Below are 14331 nucleotides of genomic sequence, written 5' to 3' on the forward strand. Positions count from 1 at the left end.
CAAATGTCAAAGAATGACATTTCTGATACTGAAAGTGAAACATTTGAAAGTGAACCATTTAAAATCAAGTTAAAGTGGGGTATGTTCAAAAATGTCAGAGGCGGTGGTGAGCAGCAGAGGCAGGCCGGGACACAGTTCCAGGGCAAGGGGTGTGACGGCAGGCAGCGTAGGCCGGGGCAGAGTTCCAGGGCGGTGGGGAGAGGACTAGGCCTCAATCCAAGGAGATCCATTTGGTGACCAAGCAGCAGTGAAAATGAAAAGGCCCAAATGTCAAAGAATGCCATTTCTGCAACTGAAAGTGAAACATTTGAAAGTGACACATTTAAAATCAAGTTAAAGTGGGGTATGTTCAAAAATGTCAGAGGCGGTGGTGAACAGCAAAGGCAGGCCGGGGCAGAGTTCCAGGGCCAGGGGTGTGACGGCAGGCAGCGTAGGCCGGGGCAGAGTTCCAGGGCGGTGGGGAGAGGACTAGGCCTCGACATAAGGAGATCCATTTGGTGACCAAACAGCAGTGAAAATAAATAGGCCCAAATGTCAAAGAATGACATTTCTGCTACTGAAAGTGAAACATTTAAAATCAAGTTAAAGTGGGGTATGTTCACAAATGTCAGAGGCGGTGGTGAACAGCAGGGGCAGGCTGGGGCAGAGTTCCAGGGCCAGGAGTGTGATGGCAGCACAGGCCGGGGCAGTGTTCCAGGGCCAGAGTGTGACGGCAGGCAGCGTAGGCCGGGGCAGAGTTCCAGGGCGGTGGGGAGAGGACTAGGCCTCAATCCAAGGAGATCCATTTGGTGACCAAACAGCAGTGAAAATAAAAAGGCCCAAGTGTCAAAGAATGACATTTCTGATACTGAAAGTGAACCATTTAAAATCAGGTTAAAGTGGGGTATGTTCACAAATGTCAGAGGCGGTGGTGAACAGCAGGGGCAGGCCGGGACAGAGTTCCAGGGCCAGAGTGTGACGGCAGGCAGTGTAGGCCGGGGCAGAGTTCCAGGGCGGTGGGTGAGAGGACTAGGCCTCAATCCAAGGAGATCCATTTGGTGACCAAACAGCAGTGAAAATAAAAAGGCCCAAGTGTCAAAGAATGACATTTCTGCTACTGAAAGTGAAACATTTGAAAGTGAACCATTTAAAATCAAGTTAAAGTGGGGTATGTTCACAAATGTCAGAGGCGGTGGTGAACAGCAAAGGCAGGCCGGGGCAGAGTTCCAGGGCCAGAGTGTGACGGCAGGCAGTGTAGGCCGGGGCAGAGTTCCAGGGCGGTGGGTGAGAGGACTAGGCCTCAATCCAAGGGGATCCATTTGGTGACCAAGCAGCAGTGAAAATGAAAAGGCCCAAATGTCAAAGAATGCCATTTCTGCAACTGAAAGTGAAACATTTGAAAGTGACACATTTAAAATCAAGTTAAAGTGGGGTATGTTCAAAAATGTCAGAGGCGGTAGTGAACAGCAGAGGTAGGCCGGGGCAGAGTTCCAGGGCCAGGGGTGTCACGGCAGGCAGCGTAGGCCGGGGAAGAGTTCCAGGGCGGTGGGGAGAGGACTAGGCCTCAATCCAAGGGGATCCATTTGGTGACCAAGCAGCAGTGAAAATGAAAAGGCCCAAATGTCAAAGAATGCCATTTCTGCAACTGAAAGTGAAACATTTGAAAGTGACACATTTAAAATCAAGTTAAAGTGGGGTATGTTCAAAAATGTCAGAGGCGGTAGTGAACAGCAGAGGTAGGCCGGGGCAGAGTTCCAGGGCCAGGGGTGTCACGGCAGGCAGCGTAGGCCTGCGCAGAGTTCCAGGGCGGTGGGGAGAGGACTAGGCCTCAATCCAAGGAGATCCATTTGGTGACCAAGCAGCAGTGAAAATAAAAAGGCCCAAATGTCAAAGAATGACATTTCTGCTACTGAAAGTGAAACATTTGAAAGTGAAACATTTAAAATCAAGTTAAAGTGGGGTATGTTCAAAAATGTCAGAGGCGGTAGTGAACAGCAGAGGTAGGCCGGGGCAGAGTTCCAGGGCCAGGGGTGTCACGGCAGGCAGCGTAGGCCGGGGAAGAGTTCCAGGGCGGTGGGGAGAGGACTAGGCCTCAATCCAAGGGGATCCATTTGGTGACCAAGCAGCAGTGAAAATGAAAAGGCCCAAATGTCAAAGAATGCCATTTCTGCAACTGAAAGTGAAACATTTGAAAGTGACACATTTAAAATCAAGTTAAAGTGGGGTATGTTCAAAAATGTCAGAGGCGGTAGTGAACAGCAGAGGTAGGCCGGGGCAGAGTTCCAGGGCCAGGGGTGTCACGGCAGGCAGCGTAGGCCGGGGAAGAGTTCCAGGGCGGTGGGGAGAGGACTAGGCCTCAATCCAAGGGGATCCATTTGGTGACCAAGCAGCAGTGAAAATGAAAAGGCCCAAATGTCAAAGAATGCCATTTCTGCAACTGAAAGTGAAACATTTGAAAGTGACACATTTAAAATCAAGTTAAAGTGGGGTATGTTCAAAAATGTCAGAGGCGGTAGTGAACAGCAGAGGTAGGCCGGGGCAGAGTTCCAGGGCCAGGGGTGTCACGGCAGGCAGCGTAGGCCGGGGAAGAGTTCCAGGGCGGTGGGGAGAGGACTAGGCCTCAATCCAAGGGGATCCATTTGGTGACCAAGCAGCAGTGAAAATGAAAAGGCCCAAATGTCAAAGAATGCCATTTCTGCAACTGAAAGTGAAACATTTGAAAGTGACACATTTAAAATCAAGTTAAAGTGGGGTATGTTCAAAAATGTCAGAGGCGGTAGTGAACAGCAGAGGTAGGCCGGGGCAGAGTTCCAGGGCCAGGGGTGTCACGGCAGGCAGCGTAGGCCGGGGCAGAGTTCCAGGGCGGTGGGGAGAGGACTAGGCCTCGATCTAAGGAGATCCATTTGGTGACCAAACAGCAGTGAAAATAAAAAGGCCCAAATGTCAAAGAATGACATTTTTGATACTGAAAGTGAACCATTTAAAATCAAGTGAAAGTGGAGTACGTTCAAAAATGTCAGAGGCGGTGGTGAACAGCAGGGGCAGGCCGGGGCATAGTTCCAGGGCCAGAGTGTGACGGCAGCACAGGCCGGGGCAGAGCTCCAGGGCCAGAGTGTGACGGCAGGCAGCATAGGCCGGGGCACAGTTCCAGGGCCAGAGTGTGACGGCAGGCAGCGTAGGCCGGGGCAGAGTTCCAGGGCGGTGGGGAGAGGACTAGGCCTCGAGATAAGGTGATCCATTTGGTGACCAAGCAGCAGTGGAAATAAAAAGGCCCAAATTTCAAAGAATGACATTTTTGATACTGAAAGTGAAACATTTAAAATCAAGTTAAAGTGGGGTACGTTCAAAAATGTCAGAGGCGGTAATGAGCAGCAGAGGCAGGCCGTGGGCACAGTTCCAGGGCCAGAGTGTGACGGCAGCACAGGCCGGGGCAGAGTTCCAGGGCCAGAGTGTGACGGCAGGCAGCATAGGCCGGGGCACAGTTCCAGGGCCAGAGTGTGACGGCACGCAGCGTAGGCCGGGGCAGAGTTCCAGGGCGGTGGGGAGAGGACTAGGCCTCGAGATAAGGAGATCCATTTGGTGACCCAACAGCAGTGAAAATAAAAAGGCCCAAATGTCAAAGAATGACATTTCTGCTACTGAAAGTGACACATTTAAAATCAAGTGAAAGTGGGGTATGTTCAAAAAATGACAGAGGCGGTAATGAGCAGCAGAGGCAGGCCGGGGCACAGTTCCAGGGCCAGAGTGTGACACTGTCCGCCGATAGATAACCCTTTGCACATTATCGTCATCATCATTATCAGCAGCAGTTGCTGTCAGCCAGCTCCAGAGTGTATGAGCGGCGTGTGCTGCCCATTGCAGCCCAGGGTAGAGGAGCCGTGTGCAAGCTGTGCATGCCCGGGGGCAACAGTGTATGAGCTCCTCAGCGCCAGCGGGGGGGGGGGGGTCCCACTATGTCCCAAGCCGCCTGACATGTACTTCCGGTCGGCTAGGAGGTGGCATGTCAGCTGGGCTGTCAGCCAGCTCCAGAGTGTATGAGCGGTGTGTGCCTGCACCCGTGGGGGGGGGGGGGGGGGGGGAGGGGGGGGGGGGGGGGGGGGGAACAGGAGCCATGGGGAAGCTGTGCAAGACCGGGGGCAGCCGTGTACGAGCTCCGCAGCGCCCCTTGTGGACTTCCAGGGCAAGAGCGGTATGAGCGGCAAAGTCATGCCGACCTCCTGGAAGTCCCCGTCGGCCTCGCTCGCGGGTCGGTCCCGCTGGTTTTTTTACCTTCTTAATAAAAAAACTTTTTTTTTTTATGGTATTTTCTGAAGCCTCAAGCCCACCTGCATTTGCACGAGCAAGGCCACCTCGGTGACTCCTACCGAAAGCGGCCGGGAGCCATCTCCGTGTACGAGCGGCGTGTGCGGCGTGTGCCTGCCTATTGCACCCGTGGGGGGATAGAGGAGCCTTGTGGAAGCTGTGCCAGCCCGGGGGCAGCCCTGTACGAGCTCCACAGCGCCCGCGGCGAGTCCCGCCGTGTCCACCCGGCTGCCAAGCACTTCCGGTCCGCGAGTGATGCATGACAGCGGCCGGGAGCCAGCTCCGCCTATCAGCGGCGGTGTGCCTGCCTTCTGCACCCGTGGGGGGATAGAGGGGCCCCGTGGGAGCTGCTGCATGCCGGCAGCTTCCTTGTGGGAGCTCCACAGCGCCCGCGGTCCTCGGCGGACTTCCAGGGCAAGAGCGGTATGAGCGGCCACCTCATGCCGACCTCCTGGAAGTCCCCGTCGGCTTAGCTCGCGGGTCGGTCCCGCTGTTTTTTTTTTTACCTTCTTAATAAAAAAATCTTTTTTTTTTTATGGTACTTTCGGAAGCCTCAAGCCCACCTGCAGTTGCACGAGCAAGGACACCTCGGTGACTCCTACCGAAAGCGGCCGGGAGTCATCTCCGTGTACGAGCGGCGTGTGCGGCGTGTGCCTGCCTATTGCACCCGTGGGGGGATAGAGGAGCCATGGGGAAGCTGTGCCAGCCCGGGGGCAGCCCTGTACGAGCTCCACAGCACCCGCGGCGAGTCCCGCCGTGTCCACCCGGCTGCCAAGCACTTCCGGTCCGCGAGTGATGCATGACAGCGGCCGGGAGCCAGCTCCGCCTATCAGCGGCGGTGTGCCTGCCTTCTGCACCCGTGGGGGGATAGAGGGGCCCCGTGGGAGCTTGTGGATGCCGGCAGCTTCCTTGTGGGAGCTCCACAGCGCCCGCGGCGAGTCCCGTCGTGTCCACCCGGCTGCCAAGCACTTCCGGTCCGCGAGTGATGCATGACAGCGGCCGGGAGCCAGCTCCGCCTATCAGCGGCGGTGTGCCTGCCTTCTGCACCCGTGGGGGGATAGAGGGGCCCCGTGGGAGCTGCTGCATGCCGGCAGCTTCCTTGTGGGAGCTCCACAGCGCCCGCGGTCCTCTGCGGACTTCCAGGGCAAGAGCGGTATGAGCGGCCACCTCATGCCGACCTCCTGGAAGTCCCCGTCGGCTTAGCTCGCGGGTCGGTCCCGCTGTTTTTTTTTTTACCTTCTTAATAAAAAAATCTTTTTTTTTTTATGGTACTTTCGGAAGCCTCAAGCCCACCTGCAGTTGCACGAGCAAGGACACCTCGGTGACTCCTACCGAAAGCGGCCGGGAGTCATCTCCGTGTACGAGCGGCGTGTGCGGCGTGTGCCTGCCTATTGCACCCGTGGGGGGATAGAGGAGCCATGGGGAAGCTGTGCCAGCCCGGGGGCAGCCCTGTACGAGCTCCACAGCACCCGCGGCGAGTCCCGCCGTGTCCACCCGGCTGCCAAGCACTTCCGGTCCGCGAGTGATGCATGACAGCGGCCGGGAGCCAGCTCCGCCTATCAGCGGCGGTGTGCCTGCCTTCTGCACCCGTGGGGGGATAGAGGGGCCCCGTGGGAGCTTGTGGATGCCGGCAGCTTCCTTGTGGGAGCTCCACAGCGCCCGCGGCGAGTCCCGTCGTGTCCACCCGGCTGCCAAGCACTTCCGGTCCGCGAGTGATGCATGACAGCGGCCGGGAGCCAGCTCCGCCTATCAGCGGCGGTGTGCCTGCCTTCTGCACCCGTGGGGGGATAGAGGGGCCCCGTGGGAGCTGCTGCATGCCGGCAGCTTCCTTGTGGGAGCTCCACAGCGCCCGCGGTCCTCTGCGGACTTCCAGGGCAAGAGCGGTAGGAGCCTCCACCTCATGCCGACCTCCTGGAAGTCCCCGTCGGCCTAGCTCGCGGGTCGGTCCCGCTGTGGTTTTTTTTACCTTCTTAATAAAAAAACTTTTTTTTTTTATGGTATTTTCCGAAGCCCCAAGCCCACCTGCATTTGCACGAGCAAGGCCACCTCGGTGACTCCTACCGAAAGCGGCCGGGAGCCATCTCCGTGTACGAGCGGCGTGTGCGGCGTGTGCCTGCCTATTGCACCCGTGGGGGGATAGAGGAGCCTTGTGGAAGCTGTGCCAGCCGGGGGGCAGCCCTGTACGAGCTCCACAGCACCCGCGGCGAGTCCCGCCGTGTCCACCCGGCTGACAAGCACTTCCGGTCCGCGAGTGATGCATGACAGCGGCCGGGAGCCAGCTCCGCCTATCAGCGGCGTGTGCCTGCCTTCTGCACCCGTGGGGGGATAGAGGGGCCCCGTGGGAGCTTGTGGATGCCGGCAGCTTCCTTGTGGGAGCTCCACAGCGCCCGCGGCGAGTCCCGTCGTGTCCACCCGGCTGCAAAGCACTTCCGGTCCGCGAGTGATGCATGACAGCGGCCGGGAGCCAGCTCCGCCTATCAGCGGCGGTGTGCCTGCCTTCTGCACCCGTGGGGGGATAGAGGGGCCCCGTGGGAGCTGCTGGATGCCAGCAGCTTCCTTGTGGGAGCTCCACAGCGCCCGCGGTCCTCTGCGGACTTCCAGGGCAAGAGCGGTAGGAGCCTCCACCTCATGCCGACCTCCTGGAAGTCCCCGTCGGCCTAGCTCGCGGGTCGGTCCCGCTGTTTTTTTTTTTACCTTCTTAATAAAAAAACTTTTTTTTTTTATGGTATTTTCCGAAGCCCCAAGCCCCCCTGCATTTGCACGAGCAAGGCCACCTCGGTGACTCCTACCGAAAGCGGCCGGGAGCCATCTCCGTGTACGAGCGGCGTGTGCGGCGTGTGCCTGCCTATTGCACCCGTGGGGGGATAGAGGAGCCTTGTGGAAGCTGTGCCAGCCCGGGGGCAGCCCTGTACGAGCTCCACAGCACCCGCGGCGAGTCCCGCCGTGTCCACCCGGCTGACAAGCACTTCCGGTCCGCGAGTGATGCATGACAGCGGCCGGGAGCCAGCTCCGCCTATTAGCGGCGGTGTGCCTGCCTTCTGCACCCGTGGGGGGATAGAGGGGCCCCGTGGGAGCTTGTGGATGCCGGCAGCTTCCTTGTGGGAGCTCCACAGCGCCCGCGGCGAGTCCCGTAGTTCACCCGCCCGACATGCACTTCCGGTCCGCGACGGACTTCCAGGGCTCAAGCGGTAGGTGCGGCCACCTCATGCCGACCTCCTGGAACTCCCCCTCGGCCTGGCTCGCGTGTCTGTCTTCATTCACGTTTTGGAGGAAAAACCCTATGAGGTTTTTATTTTGGCCTTCAGCCAAGCAGCAGTTCCAGGAGGCCGGGCATTTTGGCACCTCCCACCGGTGTAATTGGCGAGGTGACACTTTTAGGGGTGTGAACATCTCCTACGCCTGAAATACTGTGAGAGGGAGAACTTGCTCCGCCTCCCAAGTCCAACACTTCCAGGACGAGAGGAGGGCGGGAGGCGTTCCCGGCTTAGGCCGAATGCTGCTTCCACGGCGATAGCGGCACCAAGCCGCCCTCTCACGCCGCTGCCCTGGATGTCCCCGTCGGCCTCGCTCGCTGGTCGGATCCGGTGTTTTTTTACCTTCTTAATAAAAAAATATTTTTTTTTTTTATGTTATTTCCTGAAGCCCCAAGCCCACCTGCAGTTGCACGAGCAAGGCCACCTCGGCAACTCCTACCGAAAGCCGTGAACGAGGAAGTACAAACGGGAGCTGCTCCCGTTCCAAGCCGAGAAGGACTTCCATGGTGTGACCGGTAGGTAGTGGCACCTCCTGCCGTCCTCCTGGAAGTCCCCGTCGGCCTGGCTCACGGCTCGGTCCCGCTGTGAGTTTTACCTTCATAATAAAAAAACACTTTTTTTTTTTATGGTATTTTATGAAGTCCCAAGCCGACCTGCAGTTGCAGGAGCTCGGCCACCTCGGCAACTCCTACCGAAAGCCGTGAACGAGGAAGTACAAACGGGAGCTGCTCCCGTTCCAAGCCGAGAAGGACTTCCATGGTGTGACCGGTAGGTAGTGGCACCTCCTGCCGTCCTCCTGGAAGTCCCCGTCGGCCTCGCTCGCAGGTCTGTCTTCATTGACGTTTTGGAGAAAAAACCCTATGAGGTTTTTATTTTGGGCCTCAGCCGGGCAGCAGTTCCATGAGCCCGGGTACTTTGGCACCTTACCCCGGTGTATTTGAGGTGGTGACACTTTTAGGGGTGTGAATATCTCCTTCACCTGAAATCCTGTGAGAGGGCATCTAGGTTTTGAGTTCCAAGTCCCAACGGTTCTTCCTAGCGGGAAGTCCTAACCGTTCCTGGCCGAGAGTGACTTCCAGGGTTTGAGCAATAGGTACCGGCCTGCCCTCTCACGGTGCCTCCTGGAAGTCCCCGTCGGCCTCGTTCGCTGGTCGGTCCGCTGCACCTTAACTTCCATGAAAGAAGTTTGGTGCATTCTTTCTGGAGTCCCAGGCCGACCAGCAGTTGCAGGAGCTCGGCCAGCTCTGTGACTCCAACCGAGTACCGTGAAGGAGGACGTGCTGCACGTTCTTGCGGGAGCTGCACCTGGTCCAACCCGAGAAGGACTTCCATGGTGTGACCGGTATGTAGTGGCACGTCATGCCGGCCTCCTGGAAGTCCCCGTCGTCCTCGCTCGCTGGTCGGTCCGCTGCACCTGAACTTCCACGAAAGAACTTTGATGCATTCTTTCTGGAGTCCCAGGCCGACCAGCAGTTGCAGGAGCTCGGCCACCTTGGCGGCTCCAACCGAACACCTTGAAGGAGGACGTGCTGCACGTTCTAGCAGGAGCTGCACCTGGTTCAAACCGAGAAGGACTTCCATGGTGTCACCGGTATGTAGTGGCACGTCATGCCGGCCTCCTGGAAGTCCCCGTCGGCCTCGTTCGCTGGTCGGTCCGCTGCACCTGACTTTCCATGAAAGAACTGTGGTGCATTCTTTCTGAAGTCCCAGGCCGACCAGCAGTTGCAGGAGCTCGGCCACGGTGGTGAGTCCAACCGAGTACTGTGAAGGAGGACGTGCTACACGTTCTAGCGGGAGCTGTACCTGGTTCAACCCGAGAATGACTTCCATGGTGTGACCGGTATGTAGTGGCACGTCATGCCGGCCTCCTGGAAGTCCCCGTCGGCCTCGCTCGCAGGTCTGTCTTCATTGACGTTTTGGAGGAAAAACCCTATGAGGTTTTTATTTTGGGCTTCAGCCGGGCAGCAGTTCCAGGAGCCCGGGTACTTTGGCACCTTACCCCGGTGTATTTGAGGTGGTGACACTTTTAGGGGTGTGAATATCTCCTTCACCTGAAATCCTGTGAGAGGGCATTTCTGCTCCGCGTTCCAAGTCCTAACGGTTCTTCCTAGCGGGAAGTCCTAACCGTTCGTGGCCGAGAAGGACTTCCAGGGAGTGACCGGTATGTAGTGGCACGTCATGCCGGCCTCCTGGAAGTCCCCATCGGCCTTGCTCCCTGGTCGGTCCGCTGCACCTGAACTTCCACGAAAGAACTTTGGTACATTCTTTCTGGAGTCCCAGGCCGACCAGCAGTTGCAGGAGCTCGGCCACGGTGGTGAGTTCAACCGAGTACTGTGAAGGAGGACGTGCTGCACGTTCTAGCGGGAAGCTATACCTGGTTCAACCCGAGAAGGACTTCCATGGTGTGACCGGTATGTAGTGGCACGTCATGCCGGCCTCCTGGAAGTCCCCGTCGGCCTCGTTCGCTGGTCGGTCCGCTGCACCTGACTTTCCATGAAAGAACTGTGGTGCATTCTTTCTGAAGTCCCAGGCCGACCAGCAGTTGCAGGAGCTCGGCCACGGTGTTGAGTCCAACCGAGTACTGTGAAGGAGGACGTGCTACACGTTCTAGCGGGAGCTGTACCTGGTTCAACCCGAGAAGGACTTCCATGGTGTGACCGGTATGTAGTGGCACGTCATGCCGGCCTCCTGGAAGTCCCCGTCGGCCTCGTTCGCTGGTCGGTCCGCTGCACCTGACTTTCCATGAAAGAACTGTGGTGCATTCTTTCTGAAGTCCCAGGCCGACCAGCAGTTGCAGGAGCTCGGCCACGGTGTTGAGTCCAACCGAGTACTGTGAAGGAGGACGTGCTACACGTTCTAGCGGGAGCTGTACCTGGTTCAACCCGAGAAGGACTTCCATGGTGTGACCGGTATGTAGTGGCACGTCATGCCGGCCTCCTGGAAGTCCCCGTCGGCCTCGCTCGCAGGTCTGTCTTCATTGACGTTTTGGAGGAAAAACCCTATGAGGTTTTTATTTTGGGCTTCAGCCGGGCAGCAGTTCCAGGAGCCCGGGTACTTTGGCACCTTACCCCGGTGTATTTGAGGTGGTGACACTTTTTAGGGGTGTGAATATCTCCTTCACCTGAAATCCTGTGAGAGGGCATTTCTGCTCCGCGTTCCAAGTCCTAACGGTTCTTCCTAGCGGGAAGTCCTAACCGTTCGTGGCCGAGAAGGACTTCCAGGGAGTGACCGGTATGTAGTGGCACGTCATGCCGGCCTCCTGGAAGTCCCCATCGGCCTTGCTCCCTGGTCGGTCCGCTGCACCTGAACTTCCACGAAAGAACTTTGGTACATTCTTTCTGGAGTCCCAGGCCGACCAGCAGTTGCAGGAGCTCGGCCACGGTGGTGAGTTCAACCGAGTACTGTGAAGGAGGACGTGCTGCACGTTCTAGCGGGAGCTATACCTGGTTCAACCCGAGAAGGACTTCCATGGTGTGACCGGTATGTAGTGGCACGTCATGCCGGCCTCCTGGAAGTCCCCGTCGGCCTCGTTCGCTGGTCGGTCCGCTGCACCTGACTTTCCATGAAAGAACTGTGGTGCATTCTTTCTGAAGTCCCAGGCCGACCAGCAGTTGCAGGAGCTCGGCCACGGTGTTGAGTCCAACCGAGTACTGTGAAGGAGGACGTGCTACACGTTCTAGCGGGAGCTGTACCTGGTTCAACCCGAGAAGGACTTCCATGGTGTGACCGGTATGTAGTGGCACGTCATGCCGGCCTCCTGGAAGTCCCCGTCGGCCTCGTTCGCTGGTCGGTCCGCTGCACCTGACTTTCCATGAAAGAACTGTGGTGCATTCTTTCTGAAGTCCCAGGCCGACCAGCAGTTGCAGGAGCTCGGCCACGGTGTTGAGTCCAACCGAGTACTGTGAAGGAGGACGTGCTACACGTTCTAGCGGGAGCTGTACCTGGTTCAACCCGAGAAGGACTTCCATGGTGTGACCGGTATGTAGTGGCACGTCATGCCGGCCTCCTGGAAGTCCCCGTCGGCCTCGCTCGCAGGTCTGTCTTCATTGACGTTTTGGAGGAAAAACCCTATGAGGTTTTTATTTTGGGCTTCAGCCGGGCAGCAGTTCCAGGAGCCCGGGTACTTTGGCACCTTACCCCGGTGTATTTGAGGTGGTGACACTTTTTAGGGGTGTGAATATCTCCTTCACCTGAAATCCTGTGAGAGGGCATTTCTGCTCCGCGTTCCAAGTCCTAACGGTTCTTCCTAGCGGGAAGTCCTAACCGTTCGTGGCCGAGAAGGACTTCCAGGGAGTGACCGGTATGTAGTGGCACGTCATGCCGGCCTCCTGGAAGTCCCCATCGGCCTTGCTCCCTGGTCGGTCCGCTGCACCTGAACTTCCACGAAAGAACTTTGGTACATTCTTTCTGGAGTCCCAGGCCGACCAGCAGTTGCAGGAGCTCGGCCACGGTGGTGAGTTCAACCGAGTACTGTGAAGGAGGACGTGCTGCACGTTCTAGCGGGAGCTATACCTGGTTCAACCCGAGAAGGACTTCCATGGTGTGACCGGTATGTAGTGGCACGTCATGCCGGCCTCCTGGAAGTCCCCGTCGGCCTCGTTCGCTGGTCGGTCCGCTGCACCTGACTTTCCATGAAAGAACTGTGGTGCATTCTTTCTGAAGTCCCAGGCCGACCAGCAGTTGCAGGAGCTCGGCCACGGTGTTGAGTCCAACCGAGTACTGTGAAGGAGGACGTGCTACACGTTCTAGCGGGAGCTGTACCTGGTTCAACCCGAGAAGGACTTCCATGGTGTGACCGGTATGTAGTGGCACGTCATGCCGGCCTCCTGGAAGTCCCCGTCGGCCTCGCTCGCAGGTCTGTCTTCATTGACGTTTTGGAGGAAAAACCCTATGAGGTTTTTATTTTGGGCTTCAGCCGGGCAGCAGTTCCAGGAGCCCGGGTACTTTGGCACCTTACCCCGGTGTATTTGAGGTGGTGACACTTTTAGGGGTGTGAATATCTCCTTCACCTGAAATCCTGTGAGAGGGCATTTCTGCTCCGCGTTCCAAGTCCTAACGGTTCTTCCTAGCGGGAAGTCCTAACCGTTCGTGGCCGAGAAGGACTTCCAGGGAGTGACCGGTATGTAGTGGCACGTCATGCCGGCCTCCTGGAAGTCCCCATCGGCCTTGCTCGTTGGTCGGTCCGCTGCACCTGAACTTTCACGAAAGAACTTTGGTACATTCTTTCTGGAGTCCCAGGCCGACCAGCAGTTGCAGGAGCTCGGCCACGGTGGTGAGTTCAACCGAGTACTGTGAAGGAGGATGTGCTGCACGTTCTAGCGGGAGCTATACCTGGTTCAACCCGAGAAGGGCTTCCATGGTGTGACCGGTATGTAGTGGCACGTCATGCCGGCCTCCTGGAAGTCCCCGTCGGCCTCGTTCGCTGGTCGGTCCGCTGCACCTGACTTTCCATGAAAGAACTTTGGTGCATTCTTTCTGAAGTCCCAGGCCGACCAGCAGTTGCAGGAGCTCGGCCAGCTTGGCGACTCCAACCCGAGTACCTTGAAGGAGGACGTGCTGCACGTTCTAGCGGGAGCTGCACCTGTTCCAACCCGAGAAGGACTTCCATGGTCTGACCGGTATGTAGTGGCACGTCATGCCGGCCTCCTGGAAGTCCCCGTCGGCTTCGCTCGCAGGTCTGTCTTCATTGACGTTTTGGAGGAAAAACCCTATGAGGTTTTTATTTTGGGCTTCAGCCGGGCAGCAGTTCCAGGAGCCCGGGTACTTTGGCACCTTACCCCGGTGTATTTGAGGTGGTGACACTTTTAGGGGTGTGAATATCTCCTTCACCTGAAATCCTGTGAGAGGGCATTTCTGCTCCGCGTTCCAAGTCCTAACGGTTCTTCCTAGCGGGAAGTCCTAACCGTTTGTGGCCGAGAAGGACTTCCAGGGAGTGAGGGGTAGGCACCGGCCCCCTCATGCCGGCCTCCTGGAAGTCCCCATCGGCCTTGCTCCCTGGTCGGTCCGCTGCACCTGAACTTCCACGAAAGAACTTTGGTGCATTCTTTCTGGAGTCCCAGGCCGACCAGCAGTTGCAGGAGCTCGGCCACGTTGGCGACTCCAACCGAGTACCGTGAAGGAGGACGTGCTGCACGTTCTAGCGGGAGCTGCACCTGTTCCAACCCGAGAAGGACTTCCATGGTGTGACCGGTATGTAGTGGCACGTCATGCTGGCCTCCTGGAAGTCCCCGTCGGCCTCGTTCGCTGGTCGGTCCGCTGCACCTGACTTTCCATGAAAGAACTTTGGTGCATTCTTTCTGAAGTCCCAGGCCGACCAGCAGTTGCAGGAGCTCGGCCAGCTTGGCGACTCCAACCCGAGTACCTTGAAGGAGGACGTGCTGCACGTTCTAGCGGGAGCTGCACCTGTTCCAACCCGAGAAGGACTTCCATGGTGTGACCGGTATGTAGTGGCACGTCATGCCGGCCTCCTGGAAGTCCCCGTCGGCCTCGCTCGCAGATCGGTCTTCATTGACGTTTTGGAGGAAAAACCCTATGAGGTTTTTATTTTGGGCTTCAGCCGGGCAGCAGTTCCAGGAGCCCGGGCACTTTGGCACCTTACCCCGGTGTATTTGAGGTGGTGACACTTTTAGGGGTGCGAATATCTCCTTCACCTGAAATCCTGTGAGAGGGCATTTTGGTTTCGTGTTCCAAGTCCCTACGGTTCTTCCTAACGGGAAGTCCTAACCGTTCGTGGCCGAGAGTGACTTCCAGGGTGTGAGCGATAGGCACCGGCCCTCTCATGGTGTCTCCTGGAAGT

The sequence above is a fragment of the Rhinoderma darwinii genome, unplaced genomic scaffold, assembly GCF_050947455.1.
Source record: "Rhinoderma darwinii isolate aRhiDar2 unplaced genomic scaffold, aRhiDar2.hap1 Scaffold_206, whole genome shotgun sequence".
NCBI classification, from domain to species: Eukaryota; Metazoa; Chordata; class Amphibia; order Anura; family Rhinodermatidae; genus Rhinoderma; species Rhinoderma darwinii.